Source organism: Ranitomeya imitator, chromosome 2 (genome assembly GCF_032444005.1).
Source record: "Ranitomeya imitator isolate aRanImi1 chromosome 2, aRanImi1.pri, whole genome shotgun sequence".
Classification (NCBI taxonomy): Eukaryota; Metazoa; Chordata; class Amphibia; order Anura; family Dendrobatidae; genus Ranitomeya; species Ranitomeya imitator.
The window spans coordinates 188,172,540-188,196,123 of NC_091283.1; the positions used below are offsets into that span (position 1 = coordinate 188,172,540).

At 43.6% G+C, this 23,584-nt stretch overlaps 1 protein-coding gene across 1 annotated transcript in view; it reads right to left on the reverse strand.

Moving 5' to 3' along the window:
- The window catches only part of LOC138662563 (non-structural maintenance of chromosomes element 3 homolog), a 58,713-nt gene extending 45,083 nt beyond the window's left edge, over window positions 1–13,630 (reverse strand). The window contains exon 1 of the mRNA XM_069748351.1: window positions 13,562–13,630. The gene's annotated coding sequence lies outside the window, so the exon portion shown is untranslated. The remainder of the gene's footprint in view (window positions 1–13,561) is intronic.
- Between the last annotated feature and the right edge of the window lie 9,954 nt (window positions 13,631–23,584).

The following is a 23,584-nucleotide window of genomic DNA, read 5'->3' on the forward strand; positions in this document are numbered from 1 at the left end:
AGTGCCATCCCTGTCTGTGTCATCTCTCACTCAGTGGGCCATAGAAAGCCTATTTATTTTTTTGCTTGATTTGGGTTATAAAATCTACCTGAAAAAATCACTACATCAATCAGTGGGAGAAAAATATTGGCCTTTGGGCTTGTGTGCCAGTCCTAAGCGTGCCATCTCTCTCTCTCAGATAGTGGGCCATAGAAAGCCTATTTATTATTTTTTTTATTGGGTTTATAAATTTTCCCTGAAAAAAAAAACAAAGTGGGAGATTAATATTGGCCTCTGGGCTTGTGTGCCAGTCCTAAGCGTGCCATCTCTCTCACAAATAGTGGGCCATAGAAAGCCTATTTATGTTTTTGGTTGATTTGGGTTCTAAATTCTACCTGAAAAAAATCAATAAATCAGTGGGAGATAAATATTGGCCTCTGGGCTTGTGTGCCACTCCTGACTCCTGTGTGCGTCATCTCTCACTCAGTGGGCCATAGAAAGCCTTTTTTTGTTTTATTTGTTTTCTAAATTCTTCCTGAAAAAATCATTTTATTCTATTATTTTTTTTTCCTAAAGTCTCCCTGAAAAAAAAAAAAAAAAAATCAGTGGGAGATTAATATTGCCCTTTCTGCTTGTGTGCCAGTCTTGACTCCTGGGTGTGCCATCTCTCTCTCTCTCTCCAATTGTGGGCCATAGAAAGCCTATTATTTTTTTTAGCTTGATTTGGGTTCTAAATTCTACCTGAAAAAAATCAATAAATCAGTGGGAGATAAATATTGGCCTCTGGGCTTGTGTGCCACTCCTGACTCCTGTGTGCGTCATCTCTCACTCAGTGGGCCATAGAAAGCCTTTTTTTGTTTTATTTGTTTTCTAAATTCTCCCTGAAAAAATCATTTTATTTTATTTGGTTTCTAAATTCTTCCTGAAAAAATCATTTTATTCTATTATTTTTTTTTCCTAAAGTCTCCCTGAAAAAAAAAAAAAAAAAAAATCAGTGGGAGATTAATATTTACATTTGTGCTTCAGTGACAGTGCAGTGTGTGTGGCATCTCTCTCATTTGTTGCCACCAACAACAGAGTGTGTAACATTGTGCCTGATTTTCGTTGTGGTCTCACTCACCTGTAAAGGGGTAGCTAAATCATACTGAAGTTATAGCTCACCGTGTAAGTTGTGTGACAGCAACAAATACCGTTAGTTTGTTTACGTTTTTAAAACAATGAGGAAGTCTGGTGGAAGAGGTCGTGGCCGGGGGCGTTCATTGTCAGCTGGTAATGAGGGTAGTGGTAGTGGTGGAGCATCAGCTGGTCGTGGGAAAAAAAATATTGCACCTAAGTCTGGAGCTGTGGAGCCAGGTTCGTCGTCTGGCTACACAAGGCCTCGAACGCTCCCTTTTCTGGGAGTAGGAAAACCGCTTTTAAAGCCGGAGCAGCAAGAGCAAGTTTTGGCTTATCTTGCTGACTCAGCCTCTAGCTCTTTTGCCTCCTCTCGTGAAACTGGTAAATGTCAAAGCAGCGCATCGTTAGTGGATGTTCACGGTCAGGGACAAGTCGCTTCCTTGTCCTCTTCAGCAAAAACAACAACAGAGAAGAATGCAGCAGGCGACACAACGGGTCACTCCATGGAGCTCTTTACACATACCGTCCCTGGCTTAGAAAGTGAAGCAGTTAACAGTCCATGCCCATTACAAGTTGAATCTGACATGGAGTGCACTGATGCACAGCCACAGCCAGACTACTATGCTGGTCCTTTGACTCAGACCACAACATTGCCCTCGCAGGGTAATGATCAAGAATCAGACCCTGATGAGACTATGTTGCCCCATCACGAACGCTATACCACCGACCGACACGGTGACAGACGAAGTTGCACACGAGCTACAAGAAGAGGTAATAGATGACCCAGTTCTTGACCCCGATTGGCAGCCATTGGGGGAACAGGGTGCAGCAGTTCTGAAGCGGAGGAGGAGGGGCCGCAGCAGGCATCAACATCGCAACAGGTTCCATCTGCCGGGCCCGTATCTTGCCCAAAACGCGTGGCAAACCCAAAACCTGTTGGAGGACAGCGTGGCCATCCGGTTAAAGCTCAGTCTGCAATGCCTGAAAAGGTATCCGATGCTAGAAAGAGTGCAGTCTGGCATTTTTTTAAACAACATCCAATTGATCAGCGCAAAGTCATCTGTCAAAAATGTTCAACTACCTTAAGCAGAGGACAGAATCTGAAAAGTCTCAATACAAGTTGCATGCATAGACATTTAACCACCATGCATTTGCAAGCCTGGACTAACTACCAAACGTCCCTTAAGGTTGTAGCACCCTCGGCCAATGAAGCTAGTCAGCAACGCAACATCCCTTCCGGCAGTGTAGGGCCACCATTTTCCGCACCACCTGCAGTATCTGTGCAGGTTTCTTTGCCAGGCCAAAGCAGTCAGGGTCAGGGAATCACCAGTTTCGTAGTAGGAAACACTGCATCTAGGGCACCGGCGGCAACAATACCATCTCCCACCGTCTCTCAGTCTGCCATGTCCACCGGCACCCCCGCTAGTTCCACGATCTCCAGCTCTCCAGTCCAGCTCACCCTACATTAGACTATGGTTAGAAAAAGGAAGTACTTAGCCTCGCATCCGCGTACACAGGGTTTGAACGCACACATAGCTAGACTAATCTCGTTAGAGATGATGCCCTACCGGTTAGTTGAAAGCGAAGCTTTCAAAGCCCTGATGGACTACGCTGTACCACGCTACGAGCTACCCAGTCGACACTTTTTTTCCAGAAAAGCCATCCCAGCCCTCCACCAGCATGTTAAAGAGCGCATCGTCCATGCACTCAGGCAATCTGTGAGCACAAAGGTGCACCTGACAACAGATGCATGGACCAGTAGGCATGGCCAGGGACGTTACGTGTCCATCACGGCACACTGGGTGAATGTTGTGGATGCAGGGTCCACAGGGGACAGCAAGTTTGGGACAGATCTGCCTAGCCCACGGTCTAGGAAACAGTTGGCTGTAGCCGTTCGCACCCCCTCCTCTTCGTCCTCCTGCAGAAGCGAGAGCTCGTCCACAGACCGCAGTCGCACAACCACTCCATTCGCAGCTGCCACTGTTGCACACCAGGTCTCCCATTATGGGGCAGCTACTGGCAAACGTCAGCAGGCTGTATTGGCTATGAAGTGTTTGGGCGACAACAGACACACCGCGGAAGTTCTGTCCGAGTTCTTGCAGAAAGAAACGCAGTCGTGGCTGGGCACTGTAGATCTTGAGGCAGGCAAGGTAGTGAGTGATAACGGAAGGAATTTCATGGCTGCCATCTCCCTTTCCCAACTGAAACACATTCCTTGCCTGGCTCACACCTTAAACCTGGTGGTGCAGTGCTTCCTGAAAAGTTATCCGGGGTTATCCGACCTGCTCCTCAAAGTGCGTGGACTTTGCTCACATATCCGCCGTTCGCCCGTACACTCCAGCCGTATGCAGACCTATCAGTGTTCTTTGAACCTTCCCCAGCATCGCCTAATCATAGACGTTGCAACAAGGTGGAACTCAACACTGCACATGCTTCAGAGACTGTGCGAACAGAGGCGGGCTGTTATGTTTTTGTGGGAGGATACACATACACGGGCAGGCAGTAGGATGGCAGACATGGAGTTGTCAGGTGTGCAGTGGTCGAAGATTCAAGACATGTGTCAAGTCCTTCAGTGTTTTGAGGAATGCACACGGCTGGTTAGTGCAGACAACGCCATAATAAGCATGAGCATCCCCCTAATGCGTCTGCTGATGCAAAGTTTGACGCACATAAAGGATCAGGCGTCTGCAGCTGAGGAAGAGGAAAGCCTTGATGACAGTCAGCCATTGTCTGGCCAGGGCAGTGTACAGGACGAGTTAGCGGGCGAAGAGGAGGAGGAGGTCGAGGAGGATGATGGGGATGATTATATTTTTAATGAGGAAGCTTTTCCGGGGCCACTGGAAATTGGTGGCGCGGCAAGGCCGGGTTCTGGTTTTTGGAGGGACACAAGTGACGTGGATTTGCCTGAAACTGCCCCTCAACCAAGCACAACCGCAGATTTGAGAACTGGAACTTTGGCCCACATGGCGGATTATGCCTTACGTATCCTCAAAAGGGACACACGCATAACTAAAATGATGAACGATGACGATTTCTGGTTGGCCTGCCTCCTTGATCCTCGCTATAAAGGCAAATTGCAAAATATAATGCCACATGAGAACTTGGAACTAATATTAGCAACCAAACAATCAACTCTTGTTGACCGTTTGCTTCTGGCATTCCCTGCACACAGCGCCCGTGATCGTTCTCACACGAGCTGCAGGGGCCAGCAGACCAGAGGAGTTAGAGGGGCAGAAATCAGAAGTGGCGTTGGCCAGAGGGGTTTTCTGACCAGGTTGTGGAGTGATTTTGCTATGACTGCAGACAGGACATGTACTGCAGCATCAATTCAAAGTGACAGGAGACAACATTTGTCCAGTATGGTTACAAACTATTTTTCATCCCTTATCGATGTTCTCCCTCAACCGTCATTCCCATTTGATTACTGGGCATCCAAATTAGACACCTGGCCAGAATTGGCAGAATATGCATTGCAGGAGCTTGCTTGCCCGGCAGCTAGTGTCCTATCAGAAAGAGTATTCAGTGCTGCAGGTTCAATACTAACAGAAAAAAGGACTCGTCTGGCTACCCAAAATGTAGATGATCTAACCTTCATTAAAATGAACCACAACTGGATTTCAAAATCTTTTGCCCCACCTTGCCCGGCTGACACCTAGCTTTCCTATGAAAAGGTCTTGCCTGTGGACTATTCTGAATGCCTTTTCCAATCTCGTAATTTTCTGCACCTGATTGTCCAGCATACGACATGTTTACACCTCACTAAATGGCCAAACTCCCCACACGGGGCCGTGGTATCGACACTTGGCGACAGCACCCGTGAGAGTGCTGTTTGTCTGAAGAGGTGGGTGTGCCCGCTTTTGGTCGACGGCACTGCCACTGGGTCCCTCCTAGTACAATAAAGTGTCTCTGGCGGTGGTGGTGCGCACCCAACGTCAGACACACCGTTGTAATATGAGGGGCCCTGGGCCTGTACCGCCGGCCACAAGACAGTTCCCCCCCCCCCCCCCAGCTCAAACAGTGCTCTACCACTTGCAAAATTATCTCACAGCTCCACCAATGTTTAGTCTATGCGCTGACATCCTTCAATGCCTGCCACTGACAATACCATTTTATTGACATTTTTGTTATGTTAGGCCTTCGAAGCCTGTCTGCGGTCACTCCTTCCACTATGCCTCCACTGACCACACCACTGCTGCCCGTGTACCCCTGGAACCAATTTAAAATTGCCTACAGCCAGCCCAATTTTTTTATTTTAGGCCTTTGATGCCTGTCTGCGGTCCGTTCTTTCTACTACTACTACACTGACCAGGCCACTGCTGCCCGTGTACCCCTGGAACCAATTTAAAATTGCCTACAGCCAGCCCAATTTTTTTATTTTAGGCCTTCGAGGCCTGTCTGCGGTCACTCCTTCCACTAGGCCTCCACTGACCACACCACTGCTGCCCGTGTACCCCTGGAACCAATTTAAAATTGCCTACAGCCATGTGTTATTATTTTAGGCCTTCGATGCCTGTCTGCGGTCACTCCTTCCACTAGGCCTCCACTGACCACACCACTGCTGCCCGTGTACCCCTGGAACCAATTTAAAATTGCCTACAGCCATGTGTTATTATTTTAGGCCTTCGATGCCTGTCTGCGGTCACTCCTTCCACTAGGCCTCCACTGACCACACCACTGCTGCCCGTATACCCCTGGAACCAATTTAAAATTGCCTACAGCCAGCCCAATTTTTTTATTTTAGGCCTTCGATGCCTGTCTGCGGTCCGTTCTTTCTACTACTACTACACTGACCAGGCCACTGCTGCCCGTGTTCCCCTGGAACCAATTTAAAATTGCCAACAGCAATGTGTTATTATGTTAGGCCTTCGATGCCTGTTTGCGGTCACTCCTTCCAATAGTTCTCCACTGACCAGACCAATGCTGGCCGTGTACCCCTGGAACCCAGCTGAAAGTGCATGTAGCCTCCTTTTTTTCTTTGTTTTATATTTAGAAAGCCCAGATGAACTACGCTGTGCAACGGTTCAAGCTACCCAGTCGACATTTCTTTTGCGAGAAAAGCCATCCCAGCCCTCCACCGGCATGAAAAAGTCTGCATTGTCATAGCACTCAGGCAATCAAACAGTAGAAAGGTGCACCTGACAAGAGACGCATGGACCAGTAGGCATGTCCACAAAAAGTTACGTGTCCATTACGGCGCACTGGGTTAATGTGTTGGATGCATGGTCCACAGGGGACAGCCTACAAAGTCTGTCTGCAGTCCCTAATTCCAATTTTCCTCCGCTGACCACACCACTGCTGCCCGTGTACCCCTGGAACCAATTTTACAGTGTCTACAGCCTAATTTTGTTATGTTAGGCCTACTACGCCTGTCTGCAGTCCCTCCTTCCAATACTCGTCCACTGACCACACCACTGCTGCCCGTGGACCCCTGGAACCTATTTTTAATTGCATTGAGCATCCTTTTTTTAATAGTAGGCGTACAAAGTCTGTGTGCGGTCCACTATTGAAATTGTCCTCCACTGCCCAGAGCACTGCTGCTTGTGTACCCCTGTAACTTTTTTAAGCTGCAGTGAGCCACATTTTTGGGTTAAGTCCTACTACCTGTGTCTGTCTGCGCCACTCAATTCAGCTGTGTTCCTTTGAAAAAAGCTGAGCGTCAATAGTCTTGTTTTCAGCCTCTAGGAATTTTAAAACTGCATTGGGGGTACAACTTTGGTAGGGCCTACTAACGGTGTCTGCCTCCCCAAGGTGTGCCCCAGGTTTCCTCGCCATTGCTTCGATCTTAATGCTCTCGTTTAGTAGTTGTTGGAAACTACACTGCATTAGGCCTACAAATTGGGTATGGGGTGTAGAGAGATGGTGTGTTCCACTCCAAGGTGTTCTCCAGGTTACCTTTCCTGAGCTCCGATCTTCCGGCTCTCGTTTAGTAGTTCTTGGAAACTACACTGCATTAGGCCTACAAATTGGGTATGGGGTGTAGAGAGATGGTGTGTTCCACTCCAAGGTGTTCTCCAGGTTGCCTTTCCTGAGCTTCGATCTTCCGGCTCTCGTTTAGTAGTTGTTGGAAACTACGCTGCATTAGGCCTACAAATTGGGTATAGGGTGTAGAGAGATGGTGTGTTCCACTCCAAGGTGTTCTCCAGGTTGCCTTTCCTGAACTTCTATCTTCAGGCTCTCATTAAATTGTGGTTAAACGGAACAACTGCATTTGGCGTACTAGTTGGTTTGGGGCCTACTATCGGTGTCTGCCACTCCTTGCTGTTCTCCTGGTTTCCTGTCCTGAAATTCCATTTTCAGGCTCTCGTTAAGTAGTTGTTAATGTTAGACTGCATTTGGCCTACTAGTTGGGTTGGGGCCTACTATCGGTGTCTGCCACTCCTTGCTGTTCTCCTCCACTGAACAAAGCTGTGCCGCCTGTTTACTACGGTTGCCAATTTTGAACTGCATTTCGACTACTTACTGATTTGGGCCTACTCTCTGTGTCAGCCTCTCATTCCAGTTGTCCTCCACTGCAATGCCCCCTGGTTAGTCCTGTGTTACCAATTTTGAACTGCATTTTGCCCACTTTATTCTTTGGGCCTATATCTGTGTTTCCTCATCATCCTGCCCATTGCCCAGCCAGTGATAGATGAGTCTGCTGGTACATTGACCCATAACGCAAAATTCCCCGTGCACGCTACACAGCAAGATTGTGACCCTGCTGAAAGTCAGGTTCCTCTTCCAGCATACCATACCACCTTACACGGGGACAAAGAGGAAGGTGCAGATGAAAGTGCAGGTTCCTTCATCAGGTGGGGGGAGGAATACTAGTTGGCGATGTCACTGGCACAGGGCCTCTCATAGTACGCAAAAGTGTTGCTGCCGGTGGGAGGCGCCCCCGCCGTGCAAACACACCGCTGTACTTTGAGGGGCCCTGTGCCAGTGCCAATGCCAACGAGTGGGCCCCCCCTGCTTGCTCAGGATCACAGCACTTGCAAAGTTGAAATACTTACCTCTCCCTGCTCCACTGCCGTGACGTGGTCCAGATTTACTGGGCCCACTAATTACTTGAACCAGCCCTACCCCCCACAACTTTAGCCAAATGACCCCCAATTTCAAATGCCTTCCAATTATTATAAGGTAAATTACGATTGACAAGCTTCTTTAACAAGAATGGATGTTTTTGCCATTAAAATGGGCAGTGTAGGTGTTTTCCTGGCCTCCACTCACTGCCGACTATGCTCCCCCATTGACTTGCATTGGGTTTCGTGTTTCGGGCGATACCCGACTTTTCGCGATAATCGGCCGATTCCACTCGACTCGACTTCTAAGATAGTCTGGTTTCGCGAAACACGGCTCGACTCTAAAAAGGTCAAGGTCGCTCAACCCTACTGGACACTTTAAAAAGGAGGCTGGTGCTTGGTATCATTGTTTCTCTTCAGTTAACCATGGTTATCTCTAAAGAAACACGTGCAGCCATCATTGCACTGCACAAAAATGGCCTAACAGGGAAGAGTATCGCAGCTACAAAGATTGCACCTCAGTCAACAATCTATCGCATCATCAAGAACTTCAAGGAGAGAGCTTCCATTGTTGTCAAAAAGGCTCCAGGGCGCCCAAGAAAGACCAGCAAGCACCAGGACCGTATCTTAAAACTGTTTCAGCTGCGGGATCGGACTACCAGCAGTGCCGAGCTTGCTCAGGAATGGCAGCTGGCTGGTGTGAGTGCTTCTGCATGCACTGTGAGGCGGAGACTCTTTGAGCAAGGCCTGGTTTCAAGGAGGGCAGCAAAGAAGCCACTTCTCTCCAGAAAAAACATCAGGGACCGACTGATATTCTGCAAAAGGTACAGGGAGTGGACTGCTGAGGACTGGGGCAAAGTCATTTTCTCTGATGAATCCCCTTTTCGATTGTTTGGAACATCTGGAAAACAGCTTATTCGGAGAAGAGGTGAGCGATACCACCAGTCTTGTCTCATGCCAACTGTAAAGCATCCTGAAACCATTCATGTGTGGGGTTGCTTCTCAGCCAAGGGAATCGGCCTAAAAACACAGCCATGAATAAAGAATGGTACCAGAATGTCCTCCAAGAGCAACTTCTCCCAACCGTCCAAGAGCAGTTTGGCGCCCAACAATGCCTTTTCCAGCATGATGGAGCACCTTGTCATAAAGCAAAGGTGATAACTAAATGGCTCATGGAACAAAACAGAGATTTTGGGTCCATGGCCTGGAAACTCCCCAGATCTTAATCCCATTGAGAACTTGTGGTCAATCATCAAGAGACGGGTGGACAAACAATAACCAACAAATTCTGGCAAAATGCAAGCATTGATTATGCAAGAATGGACTGCTATCAGTCAGGATTTGGTCCAGAAGTTGATTGATAGCATGCCAGGGAGAATTGCAGAGGTCTTGAAGAAGAAGGGTCAACACTGCAAATATTGACTTGCTGCATTAACTAATTCTAACTGTCAATATAACCTATTGGTACTCATAATATGATTGCAATTATATTTCTGTATGTGATATAAACATCAGACAAACACTAATAAAAACCAGAGGCCAGCAGATCATGTGAAAATATAATTTTGGTGTCATTCTCAAAACTTTTGGCCATGACTGTACACGTTACCCTCATCTTTTTCCCACAGCCACACAAAAAAAAAAAAAAAAAATCTGCCCTGTATAGCGGGGAACAAAATGAAGGTTTCCATTCCCATTCAAGTGAACCTGGATGGAAAACAGGCACATAAGATTCAATTATGCCTTGCCTACTGACGAAGAAGCAATACCGAGTCCTATATCAGACATGTGAAAGTAAGCAGGATCATTTATTGTTCCATGAAAGCTATTTTGTTGGATTTGTTATGATGGCCTTTGTATTAACCTAGAGACCAGTATACACTAAAATACAGGTTCCATTTCCAAATATTTTTGTTAAGATAAAACCTATTATTTTATTAAAGGTTATTTAAAAAAAAATTCTATATATCTCCATTAAAAGTTATTGATGTCAACAAACCTAAGTAACCAATAAAATCCTGCAAAAGATCCAACATCCTATAAAGAACAATGTATTGAGAATAATATAGTTATATAAGCAAGAAGTATGGTGCAAGACTGCTCATCTCTATGACATGGCCGGCCTAATAAGGAGGTGGGAACACTGGGTCAAAGACCTATGATGCCAGGGCTCACATCTCCCAGGGGTGGGAGAAGTCAATGGACATGTAATCCTGTCAGATGCAAATAGGTTACAGGATCTGTATATACATGGCATTCTGACCATAACCCCATATAGAATAATAAATATACCCATATTCTTACCGGAAGTTAATGAAATGTTTCATCATATTTTACCAATAATCAACATATAAAACAATAATTGTACACATACGTGTTCTTACCAGGAATTGATCGAATATGACACTGGGCATGTGTATTCATGATATATCACCTATAATCCCCATACAGAACAATAATTATACCCATATTCCTAGCAGAAGTATATGAAGTATGTTCCTGAGCAGGTGTATTTGTGATATTTCACCCATAATCCCCATACAGAACAATAATTATACCCATATTCCTAGCAGAAGTATATGAAGTATGTTCCTGAGCAGGTGTATTTGTGATATTTCACCCATAATCCCCATACAGATCAATAGATATACCCATATTCCTATCAGAAGTAGATGAAGTATGTTCCTGGGCAAGCGTATTTGTGATATTTCACCCATAATCCCCATACAGAACAATAGTTATACCCATATTCCTACCAGAAGTAGATGAATTATGTTCCTAGGCATGTGTATTTGTGATATTTCACCCATAATCCCCATACAGAACAATAGTTATACCCATATTCCTATCAGAAGTAGATGAAATATGTTCCTGAGCATGTGTATTTGTGATATTTCACCCATAATCCCCATACAGAACAATAGATATACCCATATTCCTATCAGAAGTAGATGAAATATGTTCCTGGGCATGTGTATTTGTGATATTTCACCCATAATCCCCATACAGAACAATAATTATACCCATATTCCTATCAGAAGTAGATGAAATATGTTCCTGAGCATGTGTATTTGTGATATTTCACCCAAAATCCCCATACAGATCAATAATTATACCCATATTCCTATCAGAAGTAGATGAAATATGTTCCTGGGCATGTGTATTTGTGATATTTCACCCATAATCCCCATACAGAACAATAATTATACCCATATTCCTATCAGAAGTAGATGAAATATGTTCCTGGGCATGTGTATTTGTGATGTTTCACCCATAATCCCCATACAGAACAATAATTATACCCATATTCCTATCAGAAGTAGATGAAATATATTCCTGAGCATGTGTATTTGTGATATTTCACCCATAATCCCCATACAGAACAATAATTATACCCATATTCCTATCAGAAGTAGATGAAGTATGTTCCTGGGCATGTGTATTTGTGATATTTCACCCATAATCCCCATACAGAACAATAATTATACCCATATTCCTATCAGAAGTAGATGAAATATGTTCCTGAGCATGTGTATTTGTGATATTTCACCCATAATCTCCATACAGATCAATAGATATACCCATATTCCTATCAGAAGTAGATGAAGTATGTTCCTGGGCATGTGTATTTGTGATATTTCACCCATAATCCCCATACAGAACAATAATTATACCCATATTCCTATCAGAAGTAGATGAAGTATGTTCCTGGGCATGTGTATTTGTGATATTTCACCCATAATCCCCATACAGAACAATAATTATACCCATATTCCTATCAGAAGTAGATGAAATATGTTCCTGAGCATGTGTATTTGTGATATTTCACCCATAATCTCCATACAGATCAATAGATATACCCATATTCCTATCAGAAGTAGATGAAGTATGTTCCTGGGCATGTGTATTTGTGATATTTCACCCATAATCCCCATACAGAACAATAATTATACCCATATTCCTATCAGAAGTAGATGAAGTATGTTCCTGGGCATGTGTATTTGTGATATTTCACCCATAATCCCCATACAGAACAATAATTATACCCATATTCCTATCAGAAGTAGATGAAGTATGTTCCTGGGCATGTGTATTTGTGATATTTCACCCATAATCCCCATACAGAACAATAATTATACCCATATTCCTAGCAGAAGTATATGAAGTATGTTCCTGAGCATGTGTATTTGTGATATTTCACCCATAATCCCCATACAGAACAATAATTATACCCATATTCCTATCAGAAGTAGATGAAGTATGTTCCTGGGCATGTGTATTTGTGATATTTCACCCATAATCCCCATACAGAACAATAATTATACCCATATTCCTAGCAGAAGTATATGAAGTATGTTCCTGGGCATGTGTATTTGTGATATTTCACCCATAATCCCCATACAGAACAATAATTATACCCATATTCCTATCAGAAGTAGATGAAGTATGTTCCTGGGCATGTGTATTTGTGATATTTCACCCATAATCCCCATACAGATCAATAGATATACCCATATTCCTATGAGATGTTGATGAGATATATCACCAGGCGTGTGTAACCCGATATTCTACACATAATCCCATATAGTTACAATCTTTCTTCCCTGGTTCTATTATTAAACTTTAATCCAGCCCTGTGGATGTTCTGATTCATTTAAGTATTTCCATTGAATTCCCTTCTTGCTATATTACAAGAAGTCATTTCCTGGGCTGCATTTGTAAAATGTGCTGCCATCTAGTGGTGGAGTCTAGTATTGCAGCCCATCATCCCAATATGCAGTTTAGTCCGTCCCTACATATTGGCAATTATGTCTAAAATTACTGTACTTGTTTTTACTATGTATACCCCTGCTCACATACTGTACATAGTGCCATGGAGTAAGTGGCACTATAATTAATAACAAAAATGTTTTCGCTTTGCTGATTTCATTTACTTTGTACAATACTTTATGAATTCAGAATAAGGGGAGTCACTTAAACAAGCTTTTTTTGGCAGATCGGCTCACTGACAGATTCTCAGTTACCTCTTTCTACAGCCGGCAATGGATAGTGCAATAGAGAAGGCAACTGGTGCAAAGTTTTTTAAAAAAAAAAAGCCAAACAAATGCAAAGATTATTTTTAGGTCAATTACATGTATTGAAGTAAAACCCTAAAAGGTGGACAATCCCTTTAAAAGTATCACTCGGTGCTTAAAAAGCCGTGCAATCAGGTTGCTAACGGTAACAGCACCAGGACTGACTATATAGGCGGTTATTAGCCACTTATCTTCCGGCCTCAGACACAGGAGGAATCCACCATGGACCATGAAAAGTGTTGCTATGGGCAACCACTACACAATGGCGTTTCCTGACAACTATTCGCTCCGCTGTGGTGACCGACCACATACAATGGAGAGCTTCCTCTACACGTGACGATACGACAAGCAAACTGTCGCAAAACCGGCGCCAGCACCGTAAACCATTACCTGCTCCTGCGCCTCCCGCGCAGCAACTGAGACTGAGTCCCCTGCGCCAACACAAGCCGGCACCGCCTCTTCCTGATGACGCAACATGTCACGTGCTGATCGTTCCGGGCGGGAAAATGAAAGACGCTGATTAGCTGTTGATGTTCCCGCGCTCGTTTTTGAGGAAGATCACAATGTCCTGAGGAAAATTTTCAGTCACGACGAACACGAAGTGACAACTACATATAGAGCAATGTCAGCAGCCTCCCCATAAAGTGTCCATAGATCACTGCTTTGAAAATACATTACCCAACATTTTCTCTTGGAGATTCCCATAGGAAATATGTATGTAGCTGATAGTGAAGCCCACTCATTAACCCCTTCATGACCAGGGGATTTTTCGTTTTTCCGTGTTCGTTTTTCGCTCCCCTCCTTCCCAGAGCCATAACTTTTTTATTTTTCCGTCAATTTGGCCATGTGAGGGCTTATTTTTTGCGGGACGAGTTGTACTTTTGAACGACATCATTGGTTTTAGCATGTCGTGTACTAGAAAACGGGAAAAAAATTCCAAGTGCGGTGAAATTGCAAAAAAAGTGCAATCCCACATTGGTTTTTTGTTTGGCTTTTTTGCTAGGTTCACTAAATGCTAAAAATGACCTGCCATTATGATTCTCCAGGTCATTACGAGTTCATAGACACCAAACATGACTAGGTTATTTTTTATCTAAGTGGTGAAAAAAAATTCCAAACTTTGCTAAAAAAAAAAAAAAAAAAAATTGCGCCATTTTCCGATACTCGTAGCGTCTCCATTTTTCGTGATCTGGGGTCGGTTGAGGGCTTATTTTTTGCGTGCCGAGATGACGTTTTTAATGATAGCATTTCGGTGCAGATACGTTCTTTTGATCGCCCGTTATTGCATTTTAATGCAATGTCGCGGCGACCAAAAAAACGTAATTCTGGCGTTTCGAGTTTTTTTCCCGCTACGCTGTTTAGCGATCAGGTTAATACTTTTTTTTATTTGATAGATCGGGCAATTCTGAGCGCGGCGATACCAAATATGCGTAGATTTGATATTTTTTTTATTGATTTATTTTGATTGGGGCGAAAGGGGGGTGATTTAAACTTTTATGTTTTTTTTATTTTTTTCACATTTTTTTAAACTTTTTTTTTTAACTTTTGCCATGCTTCAATAGCCTCCATGGGAGGCTAGAAGCAGGGACAGCACGATCGGCTCTGCTACATAGCAGCGATCTGCTGATCGCTGCTATGTAGCAGAATTGCACGTGTGCTGTGAGCGCCGACCACAGGGTGGCGCTCACAGCGACGGGCAATCAGTAACCATAGAGGTCTCAAGGACCTCTATGGCTACAATGGAGACGCATCGCCAACCCCCGGACAGGTGACGGGGGTCGGCGATGACGTCATTTCCGGGCCCGGCCGGAAGCGGTAGTTAAATGCCGCTGTCTGCGTTTGACAGCGGCATTTAACTAGTTAATAGGTGCGGGCAGATCGCGATTCTGCCCGCGCCTATTACGGGCACATGTCAGCTGTTCAAAACAGCTGACATGTCCCGGCTTTGGTGCGGGCTCACCGCGGAGCCCTGCATCAAAGCAGGGGAGCCGGCATCGGACGGTATAGTACGTCCGATGCCGGTAAGGGGTTAATTATTCGGGGGTATTTTTTTTAATGTATTGTGATTATATAGATATATCTACATGCTGATGCCAGATGATACTGTGTATTATACGGTATATAGCTGTTGTCAGGAAACAAAATAAGCAGCGTTTCCTTTTTTCCTGTACTTTTGAATGACACCATTAATTTTACCATATAATGTACTGGAAAACATGGGGGAAAAAAATCCAAGTACGGTAAAATTGCAAAAAAAAGTACAATTCCTCAATAGTTTTTTTTTTTTTTTTTTACCATGTTCACTAAATGCTAAAACTGTCCTGCCATTATGATTCTCCAGGTCACTACGAGTTCACACATATCAACTGTAAAGCGCTGCGGAATATGTTGGCGCTATATAAATATTATTATTATACCAAACATGTCTAGTAGGTTCCTTTTTTATTGAAGTGGTAAAAAAAAAATCCAAAATTAGTAAAAAAAATGGCGCTATTTTGGGGTAGATACGATGTTTTGATCACCTGTTATTGCATTTTATTGCATGTTGCGGCGACCCAAAAAAAAACGTCATTCTGGCACTGATTTTTTTCTCGTTATGCTGGTTACCAATCGCATTAATTCTTTTTATATTTTGATAGATCGCAGCAATACCAAATATGTGTTTATTTTTTGTATTTTTTTTTTTATTAGAATTTTATTTATTTGTATACATTTTTTATTTGAATGTTTTTTAGTACTTAAAAAAAATTGTTTTACATTTTTCATTTGCTTGAATAATCTTAGGAGACTTAAAGCTGCGATCTTCTGATCGCATCATTTAGGGGGTTAAACAGCCCCGGGCAGCGTGGGCACTGCTCCTGGCTGTGACATTCAGGGCTCTGCTATCACTAAGCTGAGCTCCATGTGGCAATTGCTTGGGCACAGCCCCTGATTGCCATGATGTACCTATATGTCAAGGGTAGGGAACTCCTACCCGACTAAGAAATATAGGTACATCAAAAGTCGGGAAGAGGTTAATATATAGATTTCCCTGTCCTTATTGAAAATAGATTTGCAAATCATTTAAAATATTGTCTCTGTCGAATAAATTAAAGAAGACCTGTCACCTAGTCATAAGTAGCCAGTTTTTGCTCATATTTTATTCTCGCCGCTCTCCTGTGTGTTCCTGTTTTGTTTTTTCTTATATCGGCGAACGATAGGGACCTGTTTACTAAGAGTGTGTGGCTCCTGGGATCCTCAGGGGCGCGTCGTTAGGATGTGGCTCCTGGGATCCTCGGGGGCGTGTCTTTAGGATGTGGCTCCTGGGATCCTCGGGGGCATGTCTTTAGGATGTGGCTCCTGGAATCCTCGGGGGCGTGTCTTTAGGATGTGGCTCCTGGGATCCTCGGGGGCGTGTCTTTAGGATGTGGCTCCTGGGATCCTCGGGGGCGTGTCTTTAGAATGTGGCTCCTGGGATCCTCGGGGGCATGTCTTTAGGATGTGGCTCTTGGGATCCTCGGGGGCGTGTCTTTAGGATGTGGCTCCTGGGATCCTCGGGGGCGTGTCTTTAGGATGTTTTGCATAATTACCCAGTTAGCACCACCCCTTTTGATTAAGACAATAAAACGTAGCTCTGACTATAAAGACCCATATCTCTGGAACCGTATGGTGGATTTTAAAAAAGGAAAAAGCACAGTACTCAAGGGAACAGTGGGAATAAAATAAAAACAAAAAAAAACTGTCCGCTTTTGACCTGGAAACAGATAATCTTTAAACTGAACCTTAGTACGAAATGAATGTGAACCTGCTAATAATTATGGCACCACCTTACGTACGCAATTTCTTTCTCCCAACTGTCTACTCAGATTTTACATGAACATTTTATTATTGTCTTATAATGTACAGTTCAGTTTTACAGCAATTACCTGAATCTACATGTAGAGACGTAAAATGTCACATTCTCCAGTTTTGATACCGCAAACATGTCTCCTTGTTGACTATTCTTTATACAGACACAAGAGAGGAAAGTCATGATGGAAAACTATCCAGTGATAAACCGCATGGTAAGGAGACTTTTATAGTAAGGACTGTGTTTATTTTGTTTATATTTGAAGCATAGGTTTTATATCTCTCGACGAGTGATGAAAACAAGTACCAAACATTTTTGTGTAAAGCCCCCAAAAAATATATAAAAAAATCAAAACCTTCAACTTTTTAATTGGGAAAACTGAAGATTCGTGACCAATTTTTCTCACAATGGGTAAGCCACTGAATTAGTGCAAAAGGGTCATCTGGGATTAAAAAAAAAATAAAAGTATAATAGCGGGAAGTATTGCCTACCTTATTTAATCTGCTGTTGCTGCAGACCGGTCCTGCAGGGATGACATCACATCCATCATTCACATGACCGCTGCAGCCAATCACTGTGACGGCCAAGGTTAGTTATTAGATGTAGAGGTCACGCGATAAATGGATGTGACGTCATCACTGTAGCAGATGGATGGAATAGATAAATTAATTTGTGTGTTATTACTTTAAGGCCTGGGTAACACTATCAGTATTTGGTCAGTATTTTACATCAGTATTTGTAGCCAAAACCAGGAGTGGGTGATAAATACAGAAGTGGTGCATATGTTTCTATTATACTTTTCCTCTGATTGTTCCACTCCTGGTTTTGGCTACAAATACTGATGTAAAATACTGACCAAATACTGATAGTGTGACCCCGGCCTTACACTTAAAACAAATCCCAGATAACCCCGGAGGGTATCAATAGTTGTACAAACTCTAGCTCCAGTACAGTCGCAAAGTCATTACACTTGGCTTAACAAGCATAGTACCTAGTGTTTACTCAGATGACTATCAAATCACTTTTCTGAAAGTCCTATCATAGGGTTTTGATAACTTATTCCTAGGGTTGATCTTCAATATTAAATTGGTGGGGGTCAGCATCATGGCACCTAACTAAAGACCGTTCTGCTGATTGGTGAGAATTGCAGGACTCTGACCTCCAATGATCTCATCTCAATGACCTGTCCTGAGAATGTTATTATACAGTGTTATGAGAATGCTTAAAATTTGCTTTTTTCTGACACGTACTATACAGTATATATGTGAACCGAACAAGGAAGCAAAGGCCAAAAGAGTAAAAATAAATCATATTTATTATCAAATAATCTAATAGAGCAATAAAAAAATGGAGATACAAATACAAGAAAAGATACTGCCTAATAAGTTCGTGCACCCATACCTAAATAGACCAGTGTTATCATACAAAGCCTATCTGTAAACCATAGTTGCAACAAAAAAGCCTAAAGGTACCGTTACACTAAGCGACTTACCAACGATCACGACCAGCGATACGACCTGGCCGTGATCGTTGGTAAGTCGTTGTGTGGTCGCTGGGAGCTGTCGCACAGACAGCTCTCTCCAGCGACCAACGATCAGGGGAAAGACTTCGGCATCGTTGAAACTGTCTTCAACGATGCCGAAGTCCCCCTGCAGCACCCGGGTAACCAGGGTAAACATCGGGTTACTAAGTGCAGGGCCGCTCTTAGTAACCCGATATTTACCCTGGTAACAATTGTAAAAGTAAAAAAAAAAAAAAACACTACATACTCACATTCTGATGTCTGTCACGTCCCCCGCCGTCAGCTTCCCTGCACTTTCTGTGTCAGCGCCGGCAGTAACAGCGGTGACGTCACCGCTGTGCTCTGCTTTACGGCCGGCCGGCGCTGACACAGTCAGTGCAGGGAAGCTGACGGCGGGGGACGTGACAGACATCAGAATGTGAGTATGTACTGTTTTTTTTTTTTTTTACTTTTACAATAGTAACCAGGGTAAATATCGGGTTACTAAGCGCGGCCCTGCACTTATAACCAGGGTAAATATCGGGTTACTAAGTGAACACATCGCTGGATCGGCGTCACACACGCCGATCCAGCGATGACAGTGGGTGATCAGCGACCAAAAAAAAGGTCCTGATTGGATGGCTATATTAGGAATACAGGATCACAGCCAGCGTCCATAAGTGGCATTTATTCTCTGTTACGCAGGAGTTGGAAATGGGATGGGAAAGATACAGGATTAGCAAAGTGGTCAAAAGACCTTCCGGGCTTGAGGGTGGGGGATTTTCTTGATGCTACTAATGCGCAAAGGAAAATTTTGACATATAGCAGTTATACTGACATGGCTCTATTGATCCTACATAGGGCTTATATTACCCCTCATCTGCAGTCTAGGATGTCTCCTACTACTCTATATTATTGCTCTAAATGCAAAATGCGTAACACTGACATATATCACCACCTATGGAGCTGTTCGAAGATTCAGGAATTGTGGGGTACTGTACATGACGAATTGCAGAGGATGTGTAACATCAGTTTCTCACTCACACCACAATGGGCCATTTTCAATATTTTGGAAGAGGCTCATCATAGCCTACCTAAACATGTTAAAGCATCACTCATGATTTGGGCCTCTGCTACCAGGAAAAGCATACTACATTACTGGTTGAGTCCAATTGCCCCACCACTCTCTCTTATTCAAGCTAAAGTTATGTTCCTTTTCAGAATGGAGTGGATGGACGCGCTGACCACCAAAGAAAAGATGTCTGGTAAATTCCTAACTACATGGTCTCTCTTCATCCCATCTCTCCCTATTGGGGTGAAAGAAAAATTGCGAGCCCAATTTGAAAATACACAATGGTATTTATTACAGCGGATAAGTGGAAACACACCAATTCCATAATATAAACCAAAAGTTGAGTGCACGCAGAGAAGGGGTGGTTGGGGAGGGGGTGGGGAAAGTTTGGATTCAGGGGTTATTTGTTTTATATGTCTTTTCATTCAAAACCTAATAAACAAATTTGGAAAAAAAGATAAAGTCGGCAGAGAGAAAAACTGGTAAAAAAAAATATACAGGTCATATAATGGCCAGAAATAATGTTATTCCCCATGAACAAACATGACAAATTATTGTGAAAAGTTACCAGAAAGGAAACAAACGCATAAACTTACCTAATAAAAAAAAGTCATGTGATTGCAAAAAAAAAAAAAAGGTCCTGATCATTCCCCAGCGACCAACGATCTCCCAGCAGGGGCCTGATCGTTGGTCGCTGTCACACATAACGAGATCGTTAGCGGGATCGTTGCTACGTCACAAAAAGCGTGACGTTGCAACGATATCGTTAACGATATCGTTATGTGTGAAGGTACCTTAAGGCCGGAGTCACACTAGCGTATTGCATCCGATGCGAGATCATCGGATGCGATATGCTAATGTCCCTCGGCTCCTGCTCTGCTGCGTCATGCGTCTGTGCTCTGAGCCTCTCTCAGAGAGCGGATCGGAGCACAGCTGTGGAGAAGGCGGAGAAACTAATTTCTCCATCTCCTCCATTGCTGGGGTCCGCGTTTAACGCACATCACAGGATGATATCCGAGTGGTGTGCGCTGTCTCACTCGCACCCATAGGCTTATATGGGTGCGAGTGAGCCGAGAGTCGGCCGAGTGTCCGTGACAATCGCAGCATGCTGCAATTGTCTCGGACCGAGGAAAACGGCCGACAAAAAAAAAAAAAAAAAAATCGGCCGCTGGGAGCTGCCCCATAGTTTAACACTGGTCTGAGTGCAATGCGATTTTTTATCACATTGCACTCGTCCGTTTTAGTCGCCAGTGTGACCCCGGCCTAAGAGAATAATCCCAAGTATAAAGCCCTTAAACAAGGTTCAACTACAGAAAATATATATATCTAATTATATAATTGTCTTGTAATGTTTTCATTTCCTGTTCTGTCTAGATGTCACCGTATCCCAGAATTCCAAGCGGAGGAAGTTCACCGACTGCCATATTGGGACACCAAAGTGATGGGTGTCACAATATGGAAACTACTGCTGGTACCAACCTATTGGGCGGTACCACCAGCAGAACACTGTTGCACCACACACACACACACTCACACAGCCGTTTGCACGATACCACCAGCGGAACACCGTCGCCAACACGCCGCTGCCGGGATCAGCCGAATGATTCACTGACCGCCACCATCTTGCGCATGAGCAGTTTTAATGTGACCGCCGCTGTCTGCACAAAAATGGTGGCGGTCTGATTTACTGCGCCTGCGCGGATTACGCGCAGGTGCAGTGAATCATTCGGCTGATCCCGGCAGCAGATGCGTGACGTGTTTACAGGCAGAGGAAGCCGGTCACATTTAAGGGGTTTTCCCAAGAACGAAAGTTCATTTTAAAAATTGACTGTGTTTGACCATGTACGGAGCATAGCACATCTCCTGGGCAGGAGAGGAAGCAAAAGACAATACTGACATTACAGCAGGGGATCACAGAGATTTCTTTTGTCAGGTAAAATATTTCACTGACTGTTTTTAAAAAATATTTTTTCTCACAAAATGTATCCTCTGCGATCTCCTGCTGTAATGTCAGTATTGTTTTTTTGCTTCCTCCCCTGCTCAGGAGCTGTGGTATGTTCGGTAAACGGTCAGACACAGACAATTTTTAAAATGAACTTTTATTCATGGGAAAACCCCTTTAAAAATCAAATATCAACGCCAACATGGCTCGTCATAAAAGTACACCAATGACAATGAAAGGAAAGCAGCAAAAGCACAACGTCTAAGACAACAAAGGGCAAATGAGACCCTTGAAGAGCATCAGCATTGCTGGGACAAAAACAATGCATATAAGCATAGGCTTCAAGCACGAGTTCCCTGGTACAAAAGTCATTAGATTATCACAGGATGCAATTAGACAACAACAGCGCCGCATGCCTGCCCCATCGTGACATTACCGCCCTCCCGATGTGATAGCATCGGGCCTCCATCTAGTCTAATATATACAGTACAGACCAAAAGTTTAGACACACCTTCTCTTTTAACCCCTTTACCCCCAAGGGTGGTTTGCACGTTAATGACCGGGCCAATTTTTACAATTCTGACCACTGTCCCTTTATGAGGATATAACTCTGGAACGCTTCAATGGATCCTGCTGATTCTGACATTGTTTTCTCGTGACATATTGTACTTCATGACAATGGTAAAAATTCTTTGATAGTACCTGCGTTTATTTGTGAAAAAAATGGAAATTTGGCGAAAATTATGAAAATTTCGCAATTTTCCAACTTTGAATTTTTATGCAATTAAATCACAGAGATATGTCACACAAAATACTTGATAAGTAACATTTCCCACATGTCTACTTTACATCAGCACAATTTTGTAACCAAAATTTTTTTTTGTTAGGGAGTTATAAGGGTTAAAAGTTGACCAGCAATTTCTCATTTCTACAACACCATTTTATTTTAGGGACCACATCTCATTTGAAGTCATTTTGAGGGGTCTATATGATAGAAAATACCCAAGTGTGACACCATTCTAAAAAACTACACCCCTCAAGGTGCTCAAAACCATATTCAAGAAGTTTATTAACCCTTCTGGTGCTTCACAGGAATTTTTTGAATGTTTAAATAAAAATGAACATTTAACTTTTTTTCACAAAAAATTTAATTCAGCTCCAATTTGTTTTATTTTACCAAGGGTAACAGGAGAAAATGGACCCCAAACATTGTTGTACAATTTGTCCTGAGTATGCCAATACCCCACATGTGGGGGTAAACCACTGTTTGGGCGCATGGCAGAGCTCGGAAGCGAAGGAGCGCCATTTGACTTTTCAATGCAAAATTGACTGGAATTGAGATGGGACGCCATGTTTCGTTTGGAGAGCCCCTGATGTGCCTAAACATTGAAACCCCCCACAAGTGACACCATTTTGGAAAGTAGACCCCCTTAGGAACTTATCTAGATGTGTGCTGAGCGCTTTGACCCACCAAGGGCTTCACAGAAGTTTATAATGGAGAGCCGTAAAAATAAAACAAAAATTTTTTCCCACAAAAATTATTTTTTAGCCCCCAGTTTTGTATTTTCCCGAGGGTAACAGGAGAAATTCGACCCCACAATTTGTTGTCCAATTTGTCCTGAGTGCGCTGATACCCCATATGTGGGGGGGAACCACTGTTTGGGCGCATGGGAGGGCTCGGAAGGGAAGGAGCTCCATTTGGAATGAGGACTTAGATGGAATGGTCTGCAGGTGTCACATTGCATTTGCAGAGCCCCTAATGTACCTAAACAGTAGAAACCTCCCACAAGTGACACCATTTTGGAAACTAGACCCCCTAAGGAACTCATCTAGATGTGTTGTGATAGCTTTGAACCCCCAAGTGTTTCACTACAGTTTGTAACGCAGAGCCGTGAAAATTAAAAAAAAAAATCTTTCCCCCCAAAATTATTTTTTAGCCCCCAGTTTTGTATTTTCCCGAGGGTAAGAGGAGAAATTCGACCCCAAAAGTTGTTGTTCAATTTGTCCTGAGTACGCTGATACCCCGTATGTTGGGGGAAACCACCGTTTGAGCGCATGGCAGAGCTCGG